Raw genomic sequence first — 11030 nt, 5'->3', positions numbered from 1 at the left:
CTCTGGGCATGTATTTGGTATCTGTGCATGTCTGTGCGTCTCGCTGGGTCTCTATGCGTGTCTGTGGGTCTCTGCTTCTCTGTGAGTCTCTGTGGTCGTTTATCGGGTTCTGTGTGACTGAGGATCTTTGTGCCCATCTGTGGATCTCTGTGCATGTCTGTGGGTCTTTCAAGGTATCTGTGGGTCTCTATTTATGTCTATGGGTCTCTCTGTGCCTCTGCATCTCTGTGCGTGTATTTCTGGGTGTTTGTGCTTCTCTAAGCGTGTCTGTGAGTCTATACGCTTCTGTGAGTCTCTGTGGTTGTCTGTCGGTCTTTGAGCGTGTCCGTGGGTCACTCCTGTCTGTGGGTCTCTGTGCGTGTCTGTGAGTCTCTGTGCGTGTCTTGTTATTCTTTTTGGGTGTCTGTGGGTCTCTAGGTGTGTCTGTAAAATTTTAAGTGTGTATGTGCATCTCTCTACGTCTCTATGAGTTTCTCTGGGTGTTGTGCGTCTCTATCCGTGTCTGTGGGTCTATTGCTCCTCGGTGCGTCTCTGTGGTCATCTCTGTGTCTCTGTGCGTGTTTGTCAGTCTATGTGCGTGCACGTGGCTCTATGCGCGTGTATTTGGGTCTCTGTGCGTGTCTGTGGGTCTCTTTACGTGTCTGTTTGTCTTTGTGCATGTCTGTAGGTGTCTGTTCGTGTCTGTGGATCTCTATGCGTGTCTGTGGGTCTCTGTGGATGTATATATCTGTGTGTGGCTCTCTGCTCCTCTGAGAGTCTCTATGACCTTCAGTGAGGTCTCTTTATGCGTCCGAAGGTCTCTGCGTAACTATGGGTCTCTATGCGTGTGTATGGGTCTCTGTGTGTGTTTTTGAGTCTCTCTGTGTGTCTGTGTGTATCTATGAGTCAAAATGGGTGTTTGTGCGTTTTTGTGTGTGTCTGTGGGTATTTGGGTTCCTGTGGGTCTGCATGCGTGTCTGTGGATACCTGTATGTGTCTGTGAGTCTCTGGGCGTGTCTGTGGGTCTCTCTGGGTGTCTGTGGGTCTCTATGCATCTATGTGAGTCTCTGCTCCTCTGTCAGTCTCTGTGGTCATATATATGTCTCTGTATGTGTCTGTGGGTCTTTGTGCGCGGATGTGGCCATCTGTGGATGTATGTGGGTCTATGTGCGTGTCTTTGGGTCTCTCTGGGTGTCTGTGGGTCTCTAGGTGTGTCTGTGAATTTTTAAGTGTGTTTGTGCATCTCTCTACGTCTCTATGAGTTTCTCAGGGTGTTGTGCGTCTCTATCCGTGTCTGTGGGTCTATGCTCCTCTGTGCGTCTCTGTGGTCATCTCTGTGTCTCTGTGCGTGTTTGTCAGTCTATGTGCGTGTACGTGGCTCTATGTGTGTGTAGTTGGGTCCCTGTGCGTGTCTGTGGGTCTCTGGGTGCCCGTGCATCTCCACGCGTTGTCTGTGGGTCTCTGTGCGCTTCTGTGGCTCCGTGCATGTCTGTGGATGTCTCTGGGAGCCTGTAGGTTTCAATGCATGTCTGTGGGTCCCTGTAAGTGTCTGTGAGTCTCTGTGCGTGTTTGTGGGTCTCTCTGGTTGTCTGTGGGTATCTATGCATCTCTGTGGGTCTCTACTTCTCTGTCAGTCTCTGTGGTCATATATAAGTCTCTGTATGTGTCTGTGTGTCTTTCTGCGCGTATGTGGGCCTCTGTGGATGTATGTGGGTCTATGTGCGTGTCGGTCGGTCTATCTGGGTGCCTGTGGTTCTCGATGCGTGCCTGTGGGTCTCTGGGCATGTATTTGGTATCTGTGCATGTCTGTGCGTCTCGCTGGGTCTCTATGCGTGTCTGTGGGTCTCTGCTTCTCTGTGAGTCTCTGTGTTCGTCCATCGTTCTCTGTATGTCTGTGGTTCTCCATGCGGGTATGTGGGTTTCTGTGTATGTCTGTGCATCCCTGTGTGTGTCTTTCTGGGTGTTTGTGCTTCTCTAAGCGTGTCTGTGAGTCTATACACTTCTGTGAGTCTCTGTGGTTGTCTGTCGGTCTTTGAGCGTGTCTCTGGGTCTCTACTGTCTGTGGGTCTCTGTGCGTGTCTGTGAGTCTCTGTGCGTGTCTTGTGGGTCTTTCTGGGTGTCTGTGGATCTCTATGTGGGTCTGTGGGTCTCTATGTGTTTCTCTGCATCTCTGTACGTGTCTATGAGTTTCTCTGAGTGTTGTGCGTCTCTATGTACGTCTGCGCATCTCTGTGAGTGTCTGTGCATCTCTGTTCGTATCTGTGGGTATCTCTGAGTCTCTTTGGGTCTCTGCTCCTCTGTGAGTCTAGGTGGTCTTCTGCCATTCTCTTTGTGTGTCTGTGCGTCTCTGTGTGTGTCTAAGGGTCTCTCTGAGTGACTGTGGGTCTAAGTACGTGTCTGTGAAGTTCAGATACTGGCTCTGCCACTTTTTCATACGTGCATATCCATATTTTAAAATAATGTACCCTCATGGAATTATGTACATATTCAAGCATGCATTGTATACACACACAACACATCATGTATATAATACACATTACATTTCTGAAGCACACATAAAACTATTGCAGGTGCGTGTACGTATTGCTATATAATATCTAGTGGGTGGGTTAGGTTCTACTTAAACACAGGGGACCCACGAGTCCGCAGGGGTATGCACCAGGCATTGTGTAACGTAACAACCTTCCTAGTGTCCACGTGGTCTCCCGCTCTGGGCAGTCACCCGGATGCAGTGACGTCACCACTGACGTCACTAACCTGGCGCGTTAGTCTGGCGCTTAACTTTGTAAGAAGGCACGCGTTTCGAGCTACAGCGCCAAAAAAATATTCGCTCTTCCACTTGTGAGTGGGAGTTTCTCTACGAGATATTTTTCAAAGGTAAGTGATGGTAATGATGTTGAGGATGGTACAATGATGTTTGTCACGATCGTGTTGGTTCTAGTGGTGCTGATATTGGTGTGGAAACTGCTCTTTATTCGTATTGTAAGTTGTGAAGAGGTCGTATGTGGGTCTCTCTGGGTGTCTGTGAGTCTCTGTGTGCATCCGTGGGTATCTCTGAGTGTCTGTGGGTCTCTATGCATGTCTGTAGGTCTCTGCTCTCCTGTGAGTCTCTGTGGTCGTGTGTCGGGTTCTGTGTGTCTTAGGGTCTTTGTGCCCATCTATGCATCTCTGTGCATGTCTGTGGGTCTTTCAAGGTATCTGTGGGTCTCTATTTATGTCTGTGGGTCTCTCTGTGCCTGTGCATCTCTGTGCGTGTCTGTGCATCTCTGTTCCTATCTGTGGGTTTCTCTGAGTCTCTTTGGATTTCTATGCGTTTCTTTGGGTCTATCCTCCTCTGTGAGTCTCTTTGATAGTCCGTCGTTCTCTGTGTGTCTGTGGTTCTCCATGCCGGTATGTGGGTTTCTGTGTATGTCTGTGCATCCCTGGGTGTGTCTTTCTGGGTGTTTGTGCTTCTCTAAGCGTGTCTGTGAGTCTATACGCTTCTGTGAGTCTCTGTGGTTGTCTGTCGGTCTTTGAGCGTGTCTGTGGGTCACTCCTGTCTGTGGGTCTCTGTGCGTGTCTGTGAGTCTCTGTGCGTGTCTTGTGGGTCTTTCTGGGTGTTTGTGGGTCTCTAGGTGTGTCTGTGAATTTTTAAGTGTGTATGTGCATCTTTCTACGTCTCTATGAGTTTCTCTGGGTGTTGTGCGTCTCTATCCGTGTCTGTGAGTCTATGCTCCTCTGTGCGTCTCTGTGGTCATCTCTGTGTCTCTGTGCGTGTTTGTCAGTCTATGTGCGTGCACGTGGCTCTATGCGCGTGTATTTGGGTCTCTGTGCGTGTCTGTGGGTCTCTCTACGTGTCTGTTTGTCTTCGTGCATGTCTGTAGGTTTCTGTTCGTGTCTGTGGATCTCTATGCGTGTCTGTGGGTGTCTGTGGATGTATGTGGATGTATATATCTGTGTGTGGCTCTCTGCTCCTCTGAGAGTCTCTATGATCTTCAGTGAGGTCTCTTTATGCGTCCGATGGTCTCTGCGTAACTATGGGTCTCTATGCGTGTGTATGGGTCTCTGTGTGTGTTTTTTGAGTCTCTCTGTGTGTCTGTGTGTATCTATGAGTCTATATGGGTGTTTGTGCGTTTCTGTGTGTGTCTGTGGGTATTTGGGTTCCTGTGGGTCTGCATGCGTGTCTGTGGATCCCTGTATGTGTCTGTGAGTCTCTGGGCGTGTCTGTGGGTCTCTCTGGGTGTCTCTGGGTCTCTATGCATCTATGTGAGTCTTTGCTCCTCTGTCAGTCTCTGTGGTCATATATAGGTCTCTGTATGTGTCTCTGGGTCTATGTGCGCGGATGTGGCCATCTGTGGATGTATGTGGGTCTATGTGCGTGTCTTTGGGTCTCTCTGGGTGTCTGTGGGTCTCTATGTGTGTCTGTGAATTTTTAAGTGTGTTTGTGCATCTCTCTACGTCTCTATGCGTTTCTCAGGGTGTTGTGCGTCTCTATCCGTGTCTGTGGGTCTATGCTCCTGTGTGCGTCTCTCTGGTCATCTCTGTGTCTCTGTGCGTGTTTGTCAGTCTATGTGCATGTACGTGGCTCTATGTGTGTGTAGTTGGGTCTCTGTGCGTGTCTGTGGGTCTCTGGGTGCCCGTGCGTCTCCACGCGTGTCTGTGGGTCTCTGTGCGCTTCTGTGGCTCCGTGCATGTCTGTGGATGTCTCTGGGAGCCTGTAGGTTTCAATGCATGTCTGTGGATCCCTGTATTTGTCTGTGAGTCTCTGGGCGTGTTTGTGGGTCTCTCTGGGTGTCTGTGGGCCTCTATGCATCTATGTGAGTCTCTGCTCCTCTGTCAGTCTCTGTGGTCATATATAGGTCTCTGCATGTGTCTGTGTGTCTTTCTGCGCGTCTGTGGGCCTCTGTGGATGTATGTGGGTCTATGTGCGTATCTGTGGGTCTATCTGGCTGCCTGTGGTTCTCGATGCGTGCCTGTGGGTCTCTGGGCATGTATTTGGTATCTGTGCATGTCTGTGCGTCTCGCTGGGTCTCTATGCGTGTCTGTGGGTCTCTGCTTCTCTGTGAGTCTCTGTGTTCGTCCATCGTTCTCTGTATGTCTGTGGTTCTCCATGCGGGTATGTGGGTTTCTGTGTATGTCTGTGCATCCCTGTGTGTGTCTTTCTGGGTGTTTGTGCTTCTCTAAGCGTGTCTGTGAGTCTATACGCTTCTGTGAGTCTCTGTGGTTGTCTGTCGGTCTTTGAGCGTGTCTCTGGGTCTCTACTGTCTGTGGGTCTCTGTGCGTGTCTGTGAGTCTCTGTGCGTGTCTTGTGGGTCTTTCTGGGTGTCTGTGGATCTCTATGTGGGTCTGTGGGTCTCTATGTGTTTCTCTGCGTCTCTGTACGTGTCTATGAGTTTCTCTGAGTGTTGTGCGTCTCTATGTACGTCTGCGCATCTCTGTGAGTGTCTGTGCATCTCTGTTCGTATCTGTGGGTATCTCTGAGTCTCTTTGGGTCTCTGCTCCTCTGTGAGTCTAGGTGGTCTTCTGCCATTCTCTTTGTGTGTCTGTGCGTCTCTGTGTGTGTCTAAGGGTCTCTCTGAGTGACTGTGGGTCTAAGTACGTGTCTGTGAAGTTCAGATACTGGCTCTGCCACTTTTTCATACGTGCATATCCATATTTTAAAATTATGTACCCTCATGGAATTATGTACATATTCAAGCATGCATTGTATACACACACAACACATCATGTATATAATACACATTACATTTCTGAAGCACACATAAAACTATTGCAGGTGCGTGTACGTATTGCTATATAATATCTAGTGGGTGGGTTAGGTTCTACTTAAACACAGGGGACCCACGAGTCCGCAGGGGTATGCACCAGGCATTGTGTAACGTAACAACCTTCCTAGTGCCCACGTGGTCTCCCGCTCTGGGCAGTCACCCGGATGCAGTGACGTCACCACTGACGTCACTAACCTGGCGCGTTAGTCTGGCGCTTAACTTTGTAAGAAGGCACGCGTTTCGAGCTACAGCGCCAAAAAAATATTCGCTCTTCCACTTGTGAGTGGGAGTTTCTCTACGAGATATTTTTCAAAGGTAAGTGATGGTAATGATGTTGAGGATGGTACAATGATGTTTGTCACGATCGTGTTGGTTCTAGTGGTGCTGATATTGGTGTGGAAACTGCTCTTTATTCGTATTGTAAGTTGTGAAGAGGTCGTATGTGGGTCTCTCTGGGTGTCTGTGAGTCTCTGTGTGCATCCGTGGGTATCTCTGGGTGTCTGTGGGTCTCTATGCATGTCTGTAGGTCTCTGCTCTCCTGTGAGTCTCTGTGGTCGTTTGTCGGGTTCTGTGTGTCTGAGGGTCTTTGTGCCCATCTATGCATCTATGCATGTCTGTGGGTCTTTCAAGGTATCTGTGGGTCTCTATTTATGTCTATGGGTCTCTCTGTGCCTGTGCATCTCTGTGCGTGTTTGTGCATCTCTGTTCGTATCTGTGGGTTTCTCTGAGTCTCTTTGGATCTCTATGCGTGTCTTTGGGTCTCTCCTCCTCTGTGAGTCTCTTTGATAGTCCGTCGTTCTCTGTGTGTCTGTGGTTCTCCATGCGGGTATGTGGGTTTCTGTGTATGTCTGTGCATCCCTGGGTGTGTCTTTCTGGGTGTTTGTGCTTCTCTAAGCGTGTCTGTGAGTCTATACGCTTCTGTGAGTCTCTGTGGTTGTCTGTCGGTCTTTGAGCGTGTCTGTGGGTCACTCCTGTCTGTGGGTCTCTGTGCGTGTCTGTGAGTCTCTGTGCGTGTCTTGTGGGTCTTTCTGGGTGTCTGTGGGTCTCTAGGTGTGTCTGTGAATTTTTAAGTGTGTATGTGCATCTTTCTACGTCTCTATGAGTTTCTCTGGGTGTTGTGCGTCTCTATCCGTGTCTGTGAGTCTATGCTCCTCTGTGCGTCTCTGTGGTCATCTCTGTGTCTCTGTGCGTGTTTGTCAGTCTATGTGCGTGCACGTGGCTCTATGCGCGTGTATTTGGGTCTCTGTGCGTGTCTGTGGGTCTCTCTACGTGTCTGTTTGTCTTCGTGCATGTCTGTAGGTTTCTGTTCGTGTCTGTGGATCTCTATGCGTGTCTGTGGGTGTCTGTGGATGTATGTGGATGTATATATCTGTGTGTGGCTCTCTGCTCCTCTGAGAGTCTCTATGATCTTCAGTGAGGTCTCTTTATGCGTCCGATGGTCTCTGCGTAACTATGGGTCTCTATGCGTGTGTATGGGTCTCTGTGTGTGTTTTTTGAGTCTCTCTGTGTGTCTGTGTGTATCTATGAGTCTATATGGGTGTTTGTGCGTTTCTGTGTGTGTCTGTGGGTATTTGGGTTCCTGTGGGTCTGCATGCGTGTCTGTGGATCCCTGTATGTGTCTGTGAGTCTCTGGGCGTGTCTGTGGGTCTCTCTGGGTGTCTCTGGGTCTCTATGCATCTATGTGAGTCTTTGCTCCTCTGTCAGTCTCTGTGGTCATATATAGGTCTCTGTATGTGTCTCTGGGTCTATGTGCGCGGATGTGGCCATCTGTGGATGTATGTGGGTCTATGTGCGTGTCTTTGGGTCTCTCTGGGTGTCTGTGGGTCTCTATGTGTGTCTGTGAATTTTTAAGTGTGTTTGTGCATCTCTCTACGTCTCTATGCGTTTCTCAGGGTGTTGTGCGTCTCTATCCGTGTCTGTGGGTCTATGCTCCTGTGTGCGTCTCTCTGGTCATCTCTGTGTCTCTGTGCGTGTTTGTCAGTCTATGTGCATGTACGTGGCTCTATGTGTGTGTAGTTGGGTCTCTGTGCGTGTCTGTGGGTCTCTGGGTGCCCGTGCGTCTCCACGCGTGTCTGTGGGTCTCTGTGCGCTTCTGTGGCTCCGTGCATGTCTGTGGATGTCTCTGGGAGCCTGTAGGTTTCAATGCATGTCTGTGGATCCCTGTATTTGTCTGTGAGTCTCTGGGCGTGTTTGTGGGTCTCTCTGGGTGTCTGTGGGCCTCTATGCATCTATGTGAGTCTCTGCTCCTCTGTCAGTCTCTGTGGTCATATATAGGTCTCTGCATGTGTCTGTGTGTCTTTCTGCGCGTCTGTGGGCCTCTGTGGATGTATGTGGGTCTATGTGCGTATCTGTGGGTCTATCTGGCTGCCTGTGGTTCTCGATGCGTGCCTGTGGGTCTCTGGGCATGTATTTGGTATCTGTGCATGTCTGTGCGTCTCGCTGGGTCTCTATGCGTGTCTGTGGGTCTCTGCTTCTCTGTGAGTCTCTGTGTTCGTCCATCGTTCTCTGTATGTCTGTGGTTCTCCATGCGGGTATGTGGGTTTCTGTGTATGTCTGTGCATCCCTGTGTGTGTCTTTCTGGGTGTTTGTGCTTCTCTAAGCGTGTCTGTGAGTCTATACGCTTCTGTGAGTCTCTGTGGTTGTCTGTCGGTCTTTGAGCGTGTCTCTGGGTCTCTACTGTCTGTGGGTCTCTGTGCGTGTCTGTGAGTCTCTGTACGTGTCTTGTGGGTCTTTCTGGGTGTCTGTGGATCTCTATGTGGGTCTGTGGTCTCTATGTGTTTCTCTGCGTCTCTGTACGTGTCTATGAGTTTCTCTGAGTGTTGTGCGTCTCTATGTACGTCTGCGCATCTCTGTGAGTGTCTGTGCATCTCTGTTCGTATCTGTGGGTATCTCTGAGTCTCTTTGGGTCTCTGCTCCTCTGTGAGTCTAGGTGGTCTTCTGCCATTCTCTTTGTGTGTCTGTGCGTCTCTGTGTGTGTCTAAGGGTCTCTCTGAGTGACTGTGGGTCTAAGTACGTGTCTGTGAAGTTCAGATACTGGCTCTGCCACTTTTTCATACGTGCATATCCATATTTTAAAATTATGTACCCTCATGGAATTATGTACATATTCAAGCATGCATTGTATACACACACAACACATCATGTATATAATACACATTACATTTCTGAAGCACACATAAAACTATTGCAGGTGCGTGTACGTATTGCTATATAATATCTAGTGGGTGGGTTAGGTTCTACTTAAACACAGGGGACCCACGAGTCCGCAGGGGTATGCACCAGGCATTGTGTAACGTAACAACCTTCCTAGTGCCCACGTGGTCTCCCGCTCTGGGCAGTCACCCGGATGCAGTGACGTCACCACTGACGTCACTAACCTGGCGCGTTAGTCTGGCGCTTAACTTTGTAAGAAGGCACGCGTTTCGAGCTACAGCGCCAAAAAAATATTCGCTCTTCCACTTGTGAGTGGGAGTTTCTCTACGAGATATTTTTCAAAGGTAAGTGATGGTAATGATGTTGAGGATGGTACAATGATGTTTGTCACGATCGTGTTGGTTCTAGTGGTGCTGATATTGGTGTGGAAACTGCTCTTTATTCGTATTGTAAGTTGTGAAGAGGTCGTATGTGGGTCTCTCTGGGTGTCTGTGAGTCTCTGTGTGCATCCGTGGGTATCTCTGGGTGTCTGTGGGTCTCTATGCATGTCTGTAGGTCTCTGCTCTCCTGTGAGTCTCTGTGGTCGTTTGTCGGGTTCTGTGTGTCTGAGGGTCTTTGTGCCCATCTATGCATCTATGCATGTCTGTGGGTCTTTCAAGGTATCTGTGGGTCTCTATTTATGTCTATGGGTCTCTCTGTGCCTGTGCATCTCTGTGCGTGTTTGTGCATCTCTGTTCGTATCTGTGGGTTTCTCTGAGTCTCTTTGGATCTCTATGCGTGTCTTTGGGTCTCTCCTCCTCTGTGAGTCTCTTTGATAGTCCGTCGTTCTCTGTGTGTCTGTGGTTCTCCATGCGGGTATGTGGGTTTCTGTGTATGTCTGTGCATCCCTGGGTGTGTCTTTCTGGGTGTTTGTGCTTCTCTAAGCGTGTCTGTGAGTCTATACGCTTCTGTGAGTCTCTGTGGTTGTCTGTCGGTCTTTGAGCGTGTCTGTGGGTCACTCCTGTCTGTGGGTCTCTGTGCGTGTCTGTGAGTCTCTGTGCGTGTCTTGTGGGTCTTTCTGGGTGTCTGTGGGTCTCTAGGTGTGTCTGTGAATTTTTAAGTGTGTATGTGCATCTTTCTACGTCTCTATGAGTTTCTCTGGGTGTTGTGCGTCTCTATCCGTGTCTGTGAGTCTATGCTCCTCTGTGCGTCTCTGTGGTCATCTCTGTGTCTCTGTGCGTGTTTGTCAGTCTATGTGCGTGCACGTGGCTCTATGCGCGTGTATTTGGGTCTCTGTGCGTGTCTGTGGGTCTCTCTACGTGTCTGTTTGTCTTCGTGCATGTCTGTAGGTTTCTGTTCGTGTCTGTGGATCTCTATGCGTGTCTGTGGGTGTCTGTGGATGTATGTGGATGTATATATCTGTGTGTGGCTCTCTGCTCCTCTGAGAGTCTCTATGATCTTCAGTGAGGTCTCTTTATGCGTCCGATGGTCTCTGCGTAACTATGGGTCTCTATGCGTGTGTATGGGTCTCTGTGTGTGTTTTTTGAGTCTCTCTGTGTGTCTGTGTGTATCTATGAGTCTATATGGGTGTTTGTGCGTTTCTGTGTGTGTCTGTGGGTATTTGGGTTCCTGTGGGTCTGCATGCGTGTCTGTGGATCCCTGTATGTGTCTGTGAGTCTCTGGGCGTGTCTGTGGGTCTCTCTGGGTGTCTCTGGGTCTCTATGCATCTATGTGAGTCTTTGCTCCTCTGTCAGTCTCTGTGGTCATATATAGGTCTCTGTATGTGTCTCTGGGTCTATGTGCGCGGATGTGGCCATCTGTGGATGTATGTGGGTCTATGTGCGTGTCTTTGGGTCTCTCTGGGTGTCTGTGGGTCTCTATGTGTGTCTGTGAATTTTTAAGTGTGTTTGTGCATCTCTCTACGTCTCTATGCGTTTCTCAGGGTGTTGTGCGTCTCTATCCGTGGCTGTGGGTCTATGCTCCTGTGTGCGTCTCTCTGGTCATCTCTGTGTCTCTGTGCGTGTTTGTCAGTCTATGTGCATGTACGTGGCTCTATGTGTGTGTAGTTGGGTCTCTGTGCGTGTCTGTGGGTCTCTGGGTGCCCGTGCGTCTCCACGCGTGTCTGTGGGTCTCTGTGCGCTTCTGTGGCTCCGTGCATGTCTGTGGATGTCT

This window comes from Petromyzon marinus, chromosome 1, assembly GCF_048934315.1.
Source record: "Petromyzon marinus isolate PM22_M1 ecotype Great Lakes invasive population chromosome 1, UKy_Petmar_22M1.pri1.0, whole genome shotgun sequence".
Lineage (NCBI taxonomy): Eukaryota > Metazoa > Chordata > Hyperoartia > Petromyzontiformes > Petromyzontidae > Petromyzon > Petromyzon marinus.
The sequence above is the reverse complement of the archived record's forward strand: the minus strand, read 5'-3'. Positions refer to the sequence as shown.